This window comes from Castor canadensis, chromosome 2 (assembly GCF_047511655.1).
Source record: "Castor canadensis chromosome 2, mCasCan1.hap1v2, whole genome shotgun sequence".
Classification (NCBI taxonomy): domain Eukaryota; kingdom Metazoa; phylum Chordata; class Mammalia; order Rodentia; family Castoridae; genus Castor; species Castor canadensis.
Window position 1 is genome coordinate 80,424,424 of NC_133387.1, and position 12,326 is coordinate 80,436,749.

General features: G+C 36.8%; 1 long non-coding RNA gene across 1 annotated transcript in view; it reads left to right on the forward strand.

Moving 5' to 3' along the window:
• The first annotated feature begins 1,387 nt into the window (after positions 1–1,387).
• LOC141417361 (uncharacterized) overlaps positions 1,388–12,326 on the forward strand; it is a 69,830-nt gene continuing 58,891 nt past the window's right edge. Inside the window, exons 1-3 of the long non-coding RNA XR_012441898.1 lie at positions 1,388–1,755; positions 3,134–3,204; positions 4,758–4,798. This is a non-coding gene — a long non-coding RNA (uncharacterized lncRNA). The remainder of the gene's footprint in view (positions 1,756–3,133; positions 3,205–4,757; positions 4,799–12,326) is intronic.

Here is a 12,326-nt window from a genome sequence, read left to right on the forward strand (position 1 = left end):
AACTACTCTGGATATTTCTGTTGAGGGTGTTTTGGGATGAGATTCACATTTGAATCTGTGGACCTAGAGAAAAGTAGTTTGTCCCATGGTGGGCCACATGCAGTGACATGGTCTAAGTAGACAAAAGGTGGATCTTCAGAGCCAGAGGGAATCTGTCCTAGTGAGGGAACTCTCCAGCACCCTACCTTCAGCTTTCTTCTACACTGTCCATTCTTTCTGGTTCTGCAGCCAGCTGCCTTTGAACTTGAACTGCAACTTATCCTGAGCCTCCAGTCTGACAGCCTCCCCCATAGTAATTTGGATTTGCCAAGCCTCCACAACCATGTGAACTAATTCCTTAAAATGTATTTCTTTTTATAGGTCCATACTCCATTGGTTTCGTCTCTGGAGAACCTGACTGATGCACCTGTTCTTCCATGTAATACCTGATTTCTCTTACCATAGCCAAATAGCTTTCTTTCTGTCATTTCCCTTAAAACAAGAGTCCCTCACCTGACATTTCAACCTAAGCTTCTCATAGTAACACTAAAGTATAGAAATTATATTTGCTTTTTTGAAGTCAAGTTTATTACAATACAATTTACAGAATTTCATTCTTTGAGGCTTATATTTAGATACATTATGACAAACACACTCTGTAGTAGTAAAAGCACTACTCTATGATCATCAACCCCAAATATCTCTAAAGTCCTTGCTAGTCAATCCTCTCTTCCTTTTCTCAGCACCTAGAAACCACTGTCCAATTATAACCTTTGTGTTTGCTTTCTTTTACAAAGCATAATGTCTTAGATATTTAATCATATTTGCCCATATAAGCAGTCCCTTATTATTGCTGAACTATAAAATACAGCCTATAACTATAATCTATTCTATATAAGTTATAAATTCACCTTTGTAATAAACCACAAATTGTACCTATTTTCTGGTTAATGGGCATTTTGGAGTATTTTCAATTTTGAGGGATTATGAGTAAAGCTGCTATGAGCATTTTCATACAGGTCTTTGTGCAGACATGTGATTTTATGTCTCTTGTTTAAATACTCAGGAGTAGGATTATTAAGTTGAAAGGTAAGACTATGGTTAACTTTATCAGAAGCTACCCAATTGTTTTTGCAAAGAGGCTGTGCCATTTTACATTCCTAGCTGCAATATATGTGTTCTAGTTGCTTGGCATCTCTGTTAGGACTTCATAGTGTTTGGGTTTTAAGAGCCACAGTAGGTGCATACTGCTCTATTTTTCTGGTTTTAATTTGTGCTTCCCTAATGACTAAAGATGCTGAGTTTCTTTTCATGCACTTTTTTGTTACCTGCAGTTGCCAGCCTCCAAAATGAAGCCCAAAATGATCCCCAGATTCTCGTATTCACACCCCTATGTGGTTTTCTCCTAAACTGTAATTGATGGGATGTCACAGAAATGATGGTGTGTGACCTCTGAGGCTAAGTCATTAAGAGTCATTGCTCCTTCCTCCTTATCTCTTTTGGCTCACTTGCTTTGAGGCAAGCCAGCTGCCATGTTATGAGGACATTCAAAAATGCTGTGGAGAGATCCAGGGATGAAGAGCACAGGACTCCTGACATTAGCCAGCACCAGCTTGCCAGCCACGTGAGCAAGCAGTTTTGAAAGCAGATCCTCAGGCACTCACTAAAGGTTCATATACAGCATCCCTGGCCAACATTCTGATCACAGCTTCAATGGAAACCAGAACAACTCAGCTAAGCTCATCTTAGATCCTGAGATACAAAGATTGTGAGCTAGTAAGTACTTATCATCTTGTTATGCCACTATGAACTGTAGCTAAATTGCTGTGTGGTGACAGGTAACTTATGCACCATTCATATATTCTCTTTGGAAAAAATGTCTGCTCAAAACTTCAGTCTGCTTTTTTAAATTAGGTTACTTACCTTCTTGTTACTTAAGTTAAAGTATTCTTAATAAGTCCTGTAAGATGAGTGCTTTGTAAATATGTTCTCCCAATTTTCAACCTTTTAAATTTTTGTCTTTTCTTTTCTTTTTTTTTTTGTCTTTTATTTTCTTAACAGCATCTTGATAAAACAGAAGTTTTATATTTTGAAAAAAACTTATTAGACTGTTTTTTCTTTGCTGAGTCATGCTTTGATGCCCTATCTGAGGAATCTTTTCCTAATAAAAGGTCACAGATTTTTTCCAATATTTTCCTTTAGAAGTTTTATAAAAATTTAGCCATTTCTTCTACATTTTCCAGTTTACTAGAACATAAGTTTTCAAAGTATTCGTTAATGATACTCTGAATTTTATTGGTGTTTATTGTAATATCTCTAATTTTATTAATGTAGGTCTTCTCCTTTTGTTTAATTTGGCTAAGGGTTTATCATCTTATTTATATTTTCAAAGAAGCAACTTTTTGTTTCATTCCTTCTTGGTATTTTTTTTTTAGTTCCAATTCATTAATTTCTGACCTAATTTGTAATTATTTCCTTCCACCTACCAATTTTAGATTTGGTTCATTCTTGTTTTTCTAGGATCTTGAGGTGCATTATTAGGTTATTTGTGAGCTCTCTGCTGTTTTGATGTAGGCTTATATAGTTACAAACTTTAATCTTGGCATTGATTTTGCTGTATCCCCAAGGTTCTGGTGAGTTATGTTTTCATTTTCACTACATTCTAAAAATTTGGGGGGTGGTGGGGCTGGGATTTGAACTCAGGGATTTGCACTTGAAAAGCAGGCACTGTTTGCCCAGGCTGGTCTCCAACCACAATCCTCCCAATCTTATCCTCCCAAGTAGTTAGCCACCAGCACCCAGCAGATTCTAAGACTTCTTTTTTTAATTTCCTCCTTTATTTCTTTGATGACCCACTGGTCATTATATAGTGTATTGTTCAGTTTCCAAGTGTTAAAATAATTTGTTGCTTCTTTTGCTGTTTATTTCTAGTTTTATTATGGTCTGACAAAGACAAGGAATTGTTTCGATTTTCTTGTATTCTTTTAGACTTGTTTATGTTCTATAATATGATCTATTTTGGAAAAAGTTTCATGGGCTGCTGAGAAGAATGGCCAGCATCTGATGGATAAAATATTCTGCAGATGTCTGTTAAATCGATTTGGTCTATAGTGTCATTTAGTTCTGAAGGTTCCTTTTTTATTTTTTTATCTAGATTGCCTATGTATTGGTTGGAGTGCAGAATGAAGTCTCCCACTATCATTGTGCTGGGATCTGGCTGTGCTGGTATGTCTGGTAGTGTTTGTTTTATGAAATCAGATGTGCCAACATTTTGGTGCATTTATGTTAACATTGTTATGAACTCTTGCTGACCTGATCCCTTATTAATATGAAGTGATCTTCTTTGTCTCTTCTGAGTAATTTTGGTTAGCAGTCTGTTTTATCAGATATGAGTGTGGCTACTCCTACTTGCTTTGGGAGTTCATGTGTTTGGAAAATATTTATCCATCCTTTCACCCTAACCAATGTTTATCTTTATCAATGATATATGTTTCTTGAGTAACAAATGGTCAGCTTGCAACTCCATTCACATTCAGTGTTATTGAATGATGTGTAGTATTCCCTGTCATTTTGTTGTTCTTGTCATGTTTGATCTTTTCCTAATCTTCATTTACTAATGTACTAATCTACCGGACTTATTTTTTCCTGTATTTTCCTGATTTCATTTATCTGCCTCTCCTGTGTATAGTATTCCTTTATGTATCTTATTCAGTGCTAGCTTAGTGGTCATGAATTGCTTTTGTTTTTGTTTATTGTGGAAAGTTTTTGTTTCTCCTTCAATGATGAAAAATTGCTTTGTTGGATACAGTAATCTAAGTTGACAGTTATTCTTTTTCACAGCTTAGAATATATCATTCTATGCCCTCCTTGTTTTTAGAGTTTCTGTTGAGAAATCTGCTATTATTTTAATGGGTTTGCTTTTTATATGTGACTTGTCATTTCTCTCTTACAGATTTCAATATTCTTGCTTTGTTCTGCATATTTAGTGTTTTAACTGGGGGGTGTTTTCTTTCCTTGTTCTGCCTGTTTGGTGTTCTAAAAGCCTCCTGTACGTGGATGACCCTTTCTTTCTCAAGATTTGGGAAGTTTTCTGTTATTATTGAGATCGCTAGAAAAAGAGTAAGAAAGGAGAAGTTATGGTTAAAGACTGAGTATTGAAAGGTGGGCCACACAATAGCTCACGTATAATGACTGCAAAACAAAGGAAGTGAGAAAAAGCAGAATTAAAAAGAAAGCACAAATATATACGCAAAACAAACAAATTTAAATTTTCAAAAATTTTTAAAAAACAGTATTTTCTTCTTTGATCTCCAGCACAGTTGTTTTGCCTTAAAAAAAATAAAAAAGTCTTATCTAGTTAGCCCAGTAAGAGCAACCTGGATTCAAGGCTTAGTTCAGTGGAGAATAGCTCACAAAGCCCTGTACTGACTGGTTCCCCAGTGCAGAAAAGTAAACTTAGAGGTGTGATTACAAGTTCCCATGATAGCTTCTGGGGTCTGGGCTCTCAATCCTGTAGTCCCCACTTAACAAATGGTATCCTCTCTTGCCAAGGCCCTTGCCAACCTACAATCTGTTGTTCTCTAGACAGGTAACATTTGTTTCAGGGTTTACTGGCACTCTCCCTGGTCATGCCACTTAGGTACTTGCCACTGAGATTTCCTAGATGAAGCTGTAACTAGCACAGTGTTTTCTGCAGTGGAAAACATAGATGAAGCTGTAACTAGCTGTATCAGCACAGGGCTGTGCTGGTCCTCAGTTCTCTGTTTTTTATCTCACAGGGATTTCTGTGATGCAGTTGGTGTGGTCTGATCAGTCCATCGTAAGTTGGCCTTAGTGGACCAGAGTTCTCTGTCACCTGCAGCTTCTCTCACCTGTCTCTTTTCCTACAGCCTTTGGTGTCTGTCCTGTGTCCATATTGTGTTGTCTTTAATTGCACATTCATTGGTGCTTGTTGGCAAGCTCATGGAATGCTAATGTAATAAAAACTACTGTGCCACCAGCACTGACTTCCTTAACACTTATCGGGGAGTTTGGTGTGAGAATAGCTTTTTAACCAAGGTACGTCCATGAAAAGAGATGCTGCGTGATGTCACTCAGCCACCATCTTGCTTATGATCTGTCTTGTTCCATTTTAATAATTTTGCCACCTTGGTCAAAAATTAATTGACCAGGGCTAGCAAAGTGGACCAAGTGGTAGCACCCTGTCTAGCAAGACCAAGACCCTTAGTTCAACCACAAGTAACAACAAAAATAAAACATTAGCTGACTCTAGTTTGGTGTGGTGGGTCACCTCTGTAATCCCAGCACTCCAAAGAGGGAGGCAGGAGAATTGTGAGTTTAAAGGCAACCAAGGATACTTGAAACCCTATTTCAGAGAACATTAATTGACTATACTGTACTATTTTTAGACTCTGCTCAATTCCACTTGATCTGTATGACTATGTTTCTGGCAGTAGTGAGAGTTGAACTCAGGGTCTCATACTTGTTGGGCAGGTGTTCTACCACCTGAGGTTTTAATTGATAGTCTGTCAATTGACTAGATCAATATGAGGAGAATTAACATCCTAATATTGATTCTTGTCCACGAACAAAACATATTTCTTCATTTACTTCGTGTTATTTGATTTCTGTCATTAATTATATAAACATACAGATTTAACACATATGTTGTTAGAATTAGCTCTAAGAATTTTGTATTTTAGTGCTATTTTAATGATACTTTTTTACTAATTTCAAATTTTTAAATTGTCACTGACAGCATATAGAAATACAATTAATATTTGTAGATTTTTAATGATACTTTTTTAATTTCAAATTTTTAAATTTTCACTGTCAGCATACAAAAATACAATTAATATTTGTATATTAATCTTTCTTTCATGTGATGTTACTAAGTTCAGGTATTAGTTTTAGTAGCTGTCTTGTATATTTCTTGGCATTTTCTATGTAGACAATCAAGTCATCTGTGGCCCAAACCTCAAAGACAACATTGAACAGGAATGATGCCAGCTAACATCTTTCCATTCTCTTTGACTTAGGATGAAGGCATTTGACATTTCATCATTAATTAAGTTACTAGCTGTAGGCTTTTTATATATTCTCTGTGTCAAATTGTGGAAATTCCCTTCTGTTTCTAATTTGCTGAAAGTTCTTCAGTGACAGATGTTGAATTCTGTCAAATGTCTTTACTGCATGTAGTGATAATCATATTCTTACTGCTTTTTTACCTTGTCGATATGATGATTTACACTTATTAAATTTTTGGAATGTTGAACCAACCCACCTACTTTTAAAGACCCTCCATGGAAATGACTTGGATTTACATTTTCAAGCATATTTTGTAGAATGAACTGTAGATCTGCACTCTTCTCCTTCACTGGTGCTTATAGTTGGATCTGCAAAGCTCTTATCCCTTCACCTCTACAAATTTCTGTTTCCCTTCATGATTTGGTTTTATTCCCACCTCCTCCAGGAAGTTTATCCAGTTACTTAAACTCTCATCTCCATTTTGATACAAAACGGTTACCAATCCAGTCTTTATTTGCAAGAAATTAATCCAGGAAGAGGGGGAGATTGTTGGAGGGTGAGAATGAAGACAAGAGTCAGTGGAGAGAGGACTAGGGAGTCAGGGTAGAATATTTGAGTATCACAATGGACTTTTTCAGCTGGTATAATACAGGGGATTGCTTGTTTTAGTTGTGGGGAGATTCCAGTAATGTTATTTATGGTCATAGATAAGTCTCCTCCCACCCTTCCTGCTCTTGGAGTAATTCTAAAAGACTGTAATCATTTTTTTTTTCCTTTCATGGAACTGTAGGGATAAAAAGAACCTACCGTTCTTCTCAAATCCTTTGTATATCTATGAATTCAAGAATAAGATAAAATGTTATATTTATTTATTGAAAAAATGCTCAGCAGCACCTTGGATAAGATGCTTTGTTAGGTTTTACATAGGACATAAAAGTAAAATCTATTTGATATCTTTGAATTGGTTATACATAATTTTCTGCATATACTTATTCTTTGTGTTGAAATTACTACTCCTTTGTAGTCTCCCACTCTCAAAACATACTTAGCATCCTTCTACCCATAGACATTACTATTCAATTTACAAATTCTAAAATATTTGATCACATAAACACATTAACATCAATTTAGTACTATTTGTCATAGTTTTACACAAGTTTCATTCAGAATCATGAGATACAATCTTTAATTAAAAAATGATTTCAAATGTTTTCTCATAATCTTTGAATAGAAAATCCAGTTAAAATATAGCAACCTGTTTTTTATTAAAAATTAGAAATAAAAAGTGCCTTAGTTAAACCAGCTTTGAGAATTAAAGTAATATGGAGCTTGAACAAGGCTGGACTTGGCACTGTCAAAAATTCCTGTGCTAAAGCTGGCACCTCTTTCATTGGAAGTGTTTTGCCACCTATGCTTTTGGACATCTTTAGCCTTGGCCTTAATAACAATCTTCAGATGATTATTAAATTACCTGGGAAAGGAACTTCAAATTACTAAATATTTCTCTTTAAAATCATTTGTCTTAGAGTGACTGCCTGGGAATACAAAAATTACCAAATGTTGGATTAGCATCACTTCCACGGTCAGATCAGAATTGCAAGACAGAACAGTGAAACTTTGGTGATTTCCATGATCCAAGATGAAAAACAAAGAAGAAAGTCTTAGACTATAAGTAATAGTGGGGATTTTTCTCCCTTATATTAGAACTTAGCTAATTAAAGTTCAGTTGAAATTTACAGCACTGTATGGCCAGAATCAAATGTATAGCTTGAGCAGAAAACAATGAGTCAGTTTCCAGAGAAATTATAAGGTGATGAATACTGGTTTTATGTTATCCACAATCAATGCTGTGTGCAAGTCTTAATCCTACTTTGAACATTTCAGGAACCATCTGCCTGAGAAAGTCTGTGCATTCCCCTTTCCTCAATCCTCTAAGTGTCTGATTTTTGGCGTGTTTTTCTAGTTTATCCTTGTCAACCTTAAGTAAATAATTTATTAGTTCTAGGGAACATGTAATCCTGGAAGAACAAACATCATAATGCAGCTTATAGGAGGAATTTTTTTATTGTTATTTTTTGGGTTTTCTGTCTTTCTTTTTTTTTTTTTGTAGTACTGGGTTTTTGAACTCAGGGCCTCACATTTGCTACTCAGGTGCTCTACCACTTAAGCCACTCCATTAACCAGGAATGTTTTTAAAGCACACAGCTATGTGCAGTCTTCTTTAGTACCTACTTGTGAAAACCAGTATGGACAAAAAAGCCAGGAGAAAACATAGGCAGAACCCAGAAGAAGAATACCTTGCCCACTCTTGCTGCATCTGCATAGCCACACTACACTGTGGAGCTAATCTCCACAAACACACAGAAGGTTACCCTCTCCCTGACCCTCTGTCTCTGTTCATATCCTCCTCCCTGCAAGGTGTGTTTGCTAGGTTGTTTAGGAAGATTCAATTCACCTACAGAAAACAAAAAGAGCAAATTGAAGAACTTCCTAAGGAGCATTAGTATAAAACTACAAAAGTAGAAAAGGCATAGGAGGAACTCATAAGAGTTAAGCATAGATAGTGTATTAGTGATCTGTGAGATACATCAGACAAAAGTACAGGAAGAAGCATGAGTGTGTGAAACATGAGTACAGATGGAAAGACCAAAAGACACCAAAAGTATATGCTCTGCTAAATGCCAATGAGGCAAAAGAGATGCCAAATATAGTATTCATGAAAAACTGAATATTTATGCGATATTAAACTGCCCTATCCATGAGTGACACCCATTCTGGCCCACAGACGTGTCCTCTGTCTGAGACAGCCAGGTAGAATCCATACCTGCTCAGTAAATTAATAGGAAAGCTACTGATGAGGCCTGGCCCTGTGCCTCTTATGCAGCACCAACTTTTATTGACTCCAGAAAAGTGGTGAGAAAGATAACACATAGAAACATCGTGTAAAGAGAAATTATGTATTATGGTCCTCGTAGCCTTCCATACTGTCTTAAGTGTGTTAACCTACTACATCTCTTTCTCTTGTTTCTTACTCTACTTTAAAGTAACTCAATCATCCATGATTTTGGATGATTTTAGTTTAATCTCTGAGTGCTTCTGTTCTGTGACCTGTGGGATAGCTTGCCTGGTTGTATACTTGGAGGCTTCCATTGCATCAAGGTCACTTCCATATAACAACCTGCTTATCATCTCTCATGTTGACTCAGCCTTGCTGCCATAGTTGGGGCAGAGCAATGACAGATATCTGAGGATTCTACAGACTCCAGATGATGCTGTTAAGCTCCCCATACTTATGACTGCTCACTTTCTCTAAGCTTAAACCATAAAAAAGTGTCTTCCTGTTATGAGTTGGGTCTGAAATGTCTCCCCCAAAAGCTCATGTGCTGAAGGCTTCGCCCCCAATGCAGCAGTGCTCAGAGGTGGAGCCCTTGGAAAGTGACTGAATTATGAGGGCTCTTACCTGATGGATGGATTGGTTCATGAAAGGATTCATAGCTTAGTGGACTATGAGGATATTGTGGAAATTTTAGGAAGTAGGGCCTACTTAGAGGAAGTAAGCTATTGGTGGCATGCTCTTGAAGGACATATTTTGTCCTTAGCTCTTTTTTGCTTTCTGGCCACCATGAGATGAGAAGTTTTGTTATACCACGGGCTCAAATTAACAGGGTCAAGCAGCCATGGACTTAAACCTCTGAAATTGTGAGTCAAAATAAACTTACCTCATTCCAGTTGATTTCTCTCAGATATGTTGTCACAGTACTGGAAAACTGACTAATACTCTTCACACATATATGAGACTAATTTTCCTTACACAGTTTCCCAGGCATTGATGGTTTTCACATTGCTAGCTTTCCAATTTATTATCTTGTTTATGCCTGCTTATTTGTTTACTTACTTTGGTTTTTTTTTTTTTTTTACCATTATGAAGCCCAAACTATTAATGGAATTAAGGAAGTTGTTAGCCCTGTGATAAACAAATATGACAGAGTGCACATTTGTTTTTTTTGCGGGGGGAGCAGTACTGGTCTTTGAACTCAGGGTCTTGTGCTTTTTAGGTAGGGACTTTAGAACTTGAGACACTCCACCACTCTTTTTTGTGTTAGTTATTTTGAAGATAGGGTTTCACTTTATGCCTGGGTTGGTCTGTACTGCAGTCCTCTTGTCTGTGCTTCCTCACATAGTTGGGATAACAAGTGCACACCGCTGTGCCCAGCAATTGGTTGAGATGGGATCTTGCAAACTTTTTTTTGTTGTTGGGGCTGGTCTGGACCCATGACCCTCCCAATTGCTAGGATTACAGGCATGAGCCACCGTGCCTGATTAGGTGCAGAACTTTTTTTTGCTCCATATTTTAATCAGTGTCACCTGCTATATTTAAGTAGTTCACCATGTACCCAACAAAGAAAAGCTCTGACCAGAAAGTTATTCTTACATACTTAATATTTCCATATATGATTCAGTTGAGAAGATATTTTCTTCTTTTGGAGTTGACATAACACCTGTATGCTGGATTTATAATTTCAGATCCAGTAGATTTGCTAGTAATGGACATTAGAAATGGAATACATGGAATTTCTCCTGACCTAAATAGTAGAACTTTATAAACTTCATAAAGGGATTTTTTCCCTTTTGTATAAATAAATTAATAGGTGATTATATCTTATGAAATAAACGTGTATTCCTGACTCTAAAAGCTTGTTTATTTACTGCCATTTTACTACTTTTGCCATAAATGATTCTTCTATTTTAGATGATTAGTGGAAAGATGTTTTTGAGTTCCTAAAAGTCTTTCTCCCACTCCTGTCCCCAGTCACCCAGTTCCTTTCTCCACAAGCACCATATCTTTTTAGTTTTGTATGTATCAGGACAAATTAGTAAAATAGAATGACTCAATTCACTCAACCAAATTTAATTTTTATATTATTCCCAAGTCTGGTAAGGATGAGCAGAAAAGTAATCAATTTTCATCAAAATATACTTTAGTATTTTATTATTAAGAATAAAGTAATCATAAAAGTAGTTTAAATGTTTTTGATACTTTGCAACATGAAAAGGAATTTTCAAACTATACTTTTTTATACTCACCAAAATTCCTTGAGAAATAAATATTGCAGTTAGTTGTGCAACTATGGGTAAATTCCTTAAATTCTCTATATCTCAGTTTCTGCAGTCCACAAAAATGATAATATGATAATACCTGTCTCATAAAGTTATTGAGAGGCTTAAAATTATAATTGCATATAAGGTACTTAAAATAAATACCTTGACCGTATTCATCTAAATCTCTTCATTTGTGAAATGTTGTACCCTTTTTGATTTCTCTATGATATGTCCAACTTTAAAAATAAATAAATAATGTTAAGCCAGGCACAGTGGTTCACAGCTATAATCCTAGCTATTTGGGAGGTGGAGATTGGGAGGATTGCAGTTCAAGGCTAGCCTGGGAAAAAAGTTCTGAAGACCTCATTTCAACCAATAAAAAGCTGAGCAGGTTGTGAGCACCCATCATCCCAGCTATGTGGGAAGTTTTAACGGGGGTTTATGTATCCTTAACCCTGAAACTAGCAGCCATAACTATCTGGTGTGTTAGTTTGAGCTCCCCCAGAAGCTGCTCACATCAGAACCTCATGTGGAAGTAGTTTATTGGAGAGGAGTTGATCTTAGAAAGCACTGATGGGGGAGGTGGGGAACTAAAAGAGTAAAAACAGAGAACAGGAAGAGTGCACTACCACCCTCTTACCTCTGGGATAAGGAGCTTCAGCCTGCTGGGAGCTCTGGGAGTCAGGGTGGACCTGGCTCCTCAGAGTTGTCAGAGTTGCCTGCCAGAAGGAGGAGGGAGTTGGAGATTTTATGTAGCAACACCCATCAGAGGCAGGATGGGAGGTGCTTACTGTAACAGTGAGGTCCTAGGTTCTTGGGTGGGGACTGACAGTATATGCTCCAATTGATAAACAGAAATGCCCTTGGGGATCATCTTGAAAGAATTGCTGAATTGTGGAAAGTTTTCAGGAATGATTGCTATGTGTAAAGCATAAATACTTGCCACAGTGATCTGTCTGTTTTGCTCTATCTATCCTATCTTTTCCATGGTGAATATTCTGATTTATCACTCTGTTGGTCTACTCTCAAAGCAGTACCTAATTTTTTTTCTTTTTTTTGATGAGATGGCATCTGAACTCAGGGCTTCACGCTTGCAAAGCAAGGGCTCTACCACTTGAGCCACACTTCCAGTCTATTTTGCTCTGGTTATTTTGGAAATGAGGGGATGAACTATTTGTCCTGGCTGACCTCGAACCTCAATCCTCATGAGCTCAGCCTCT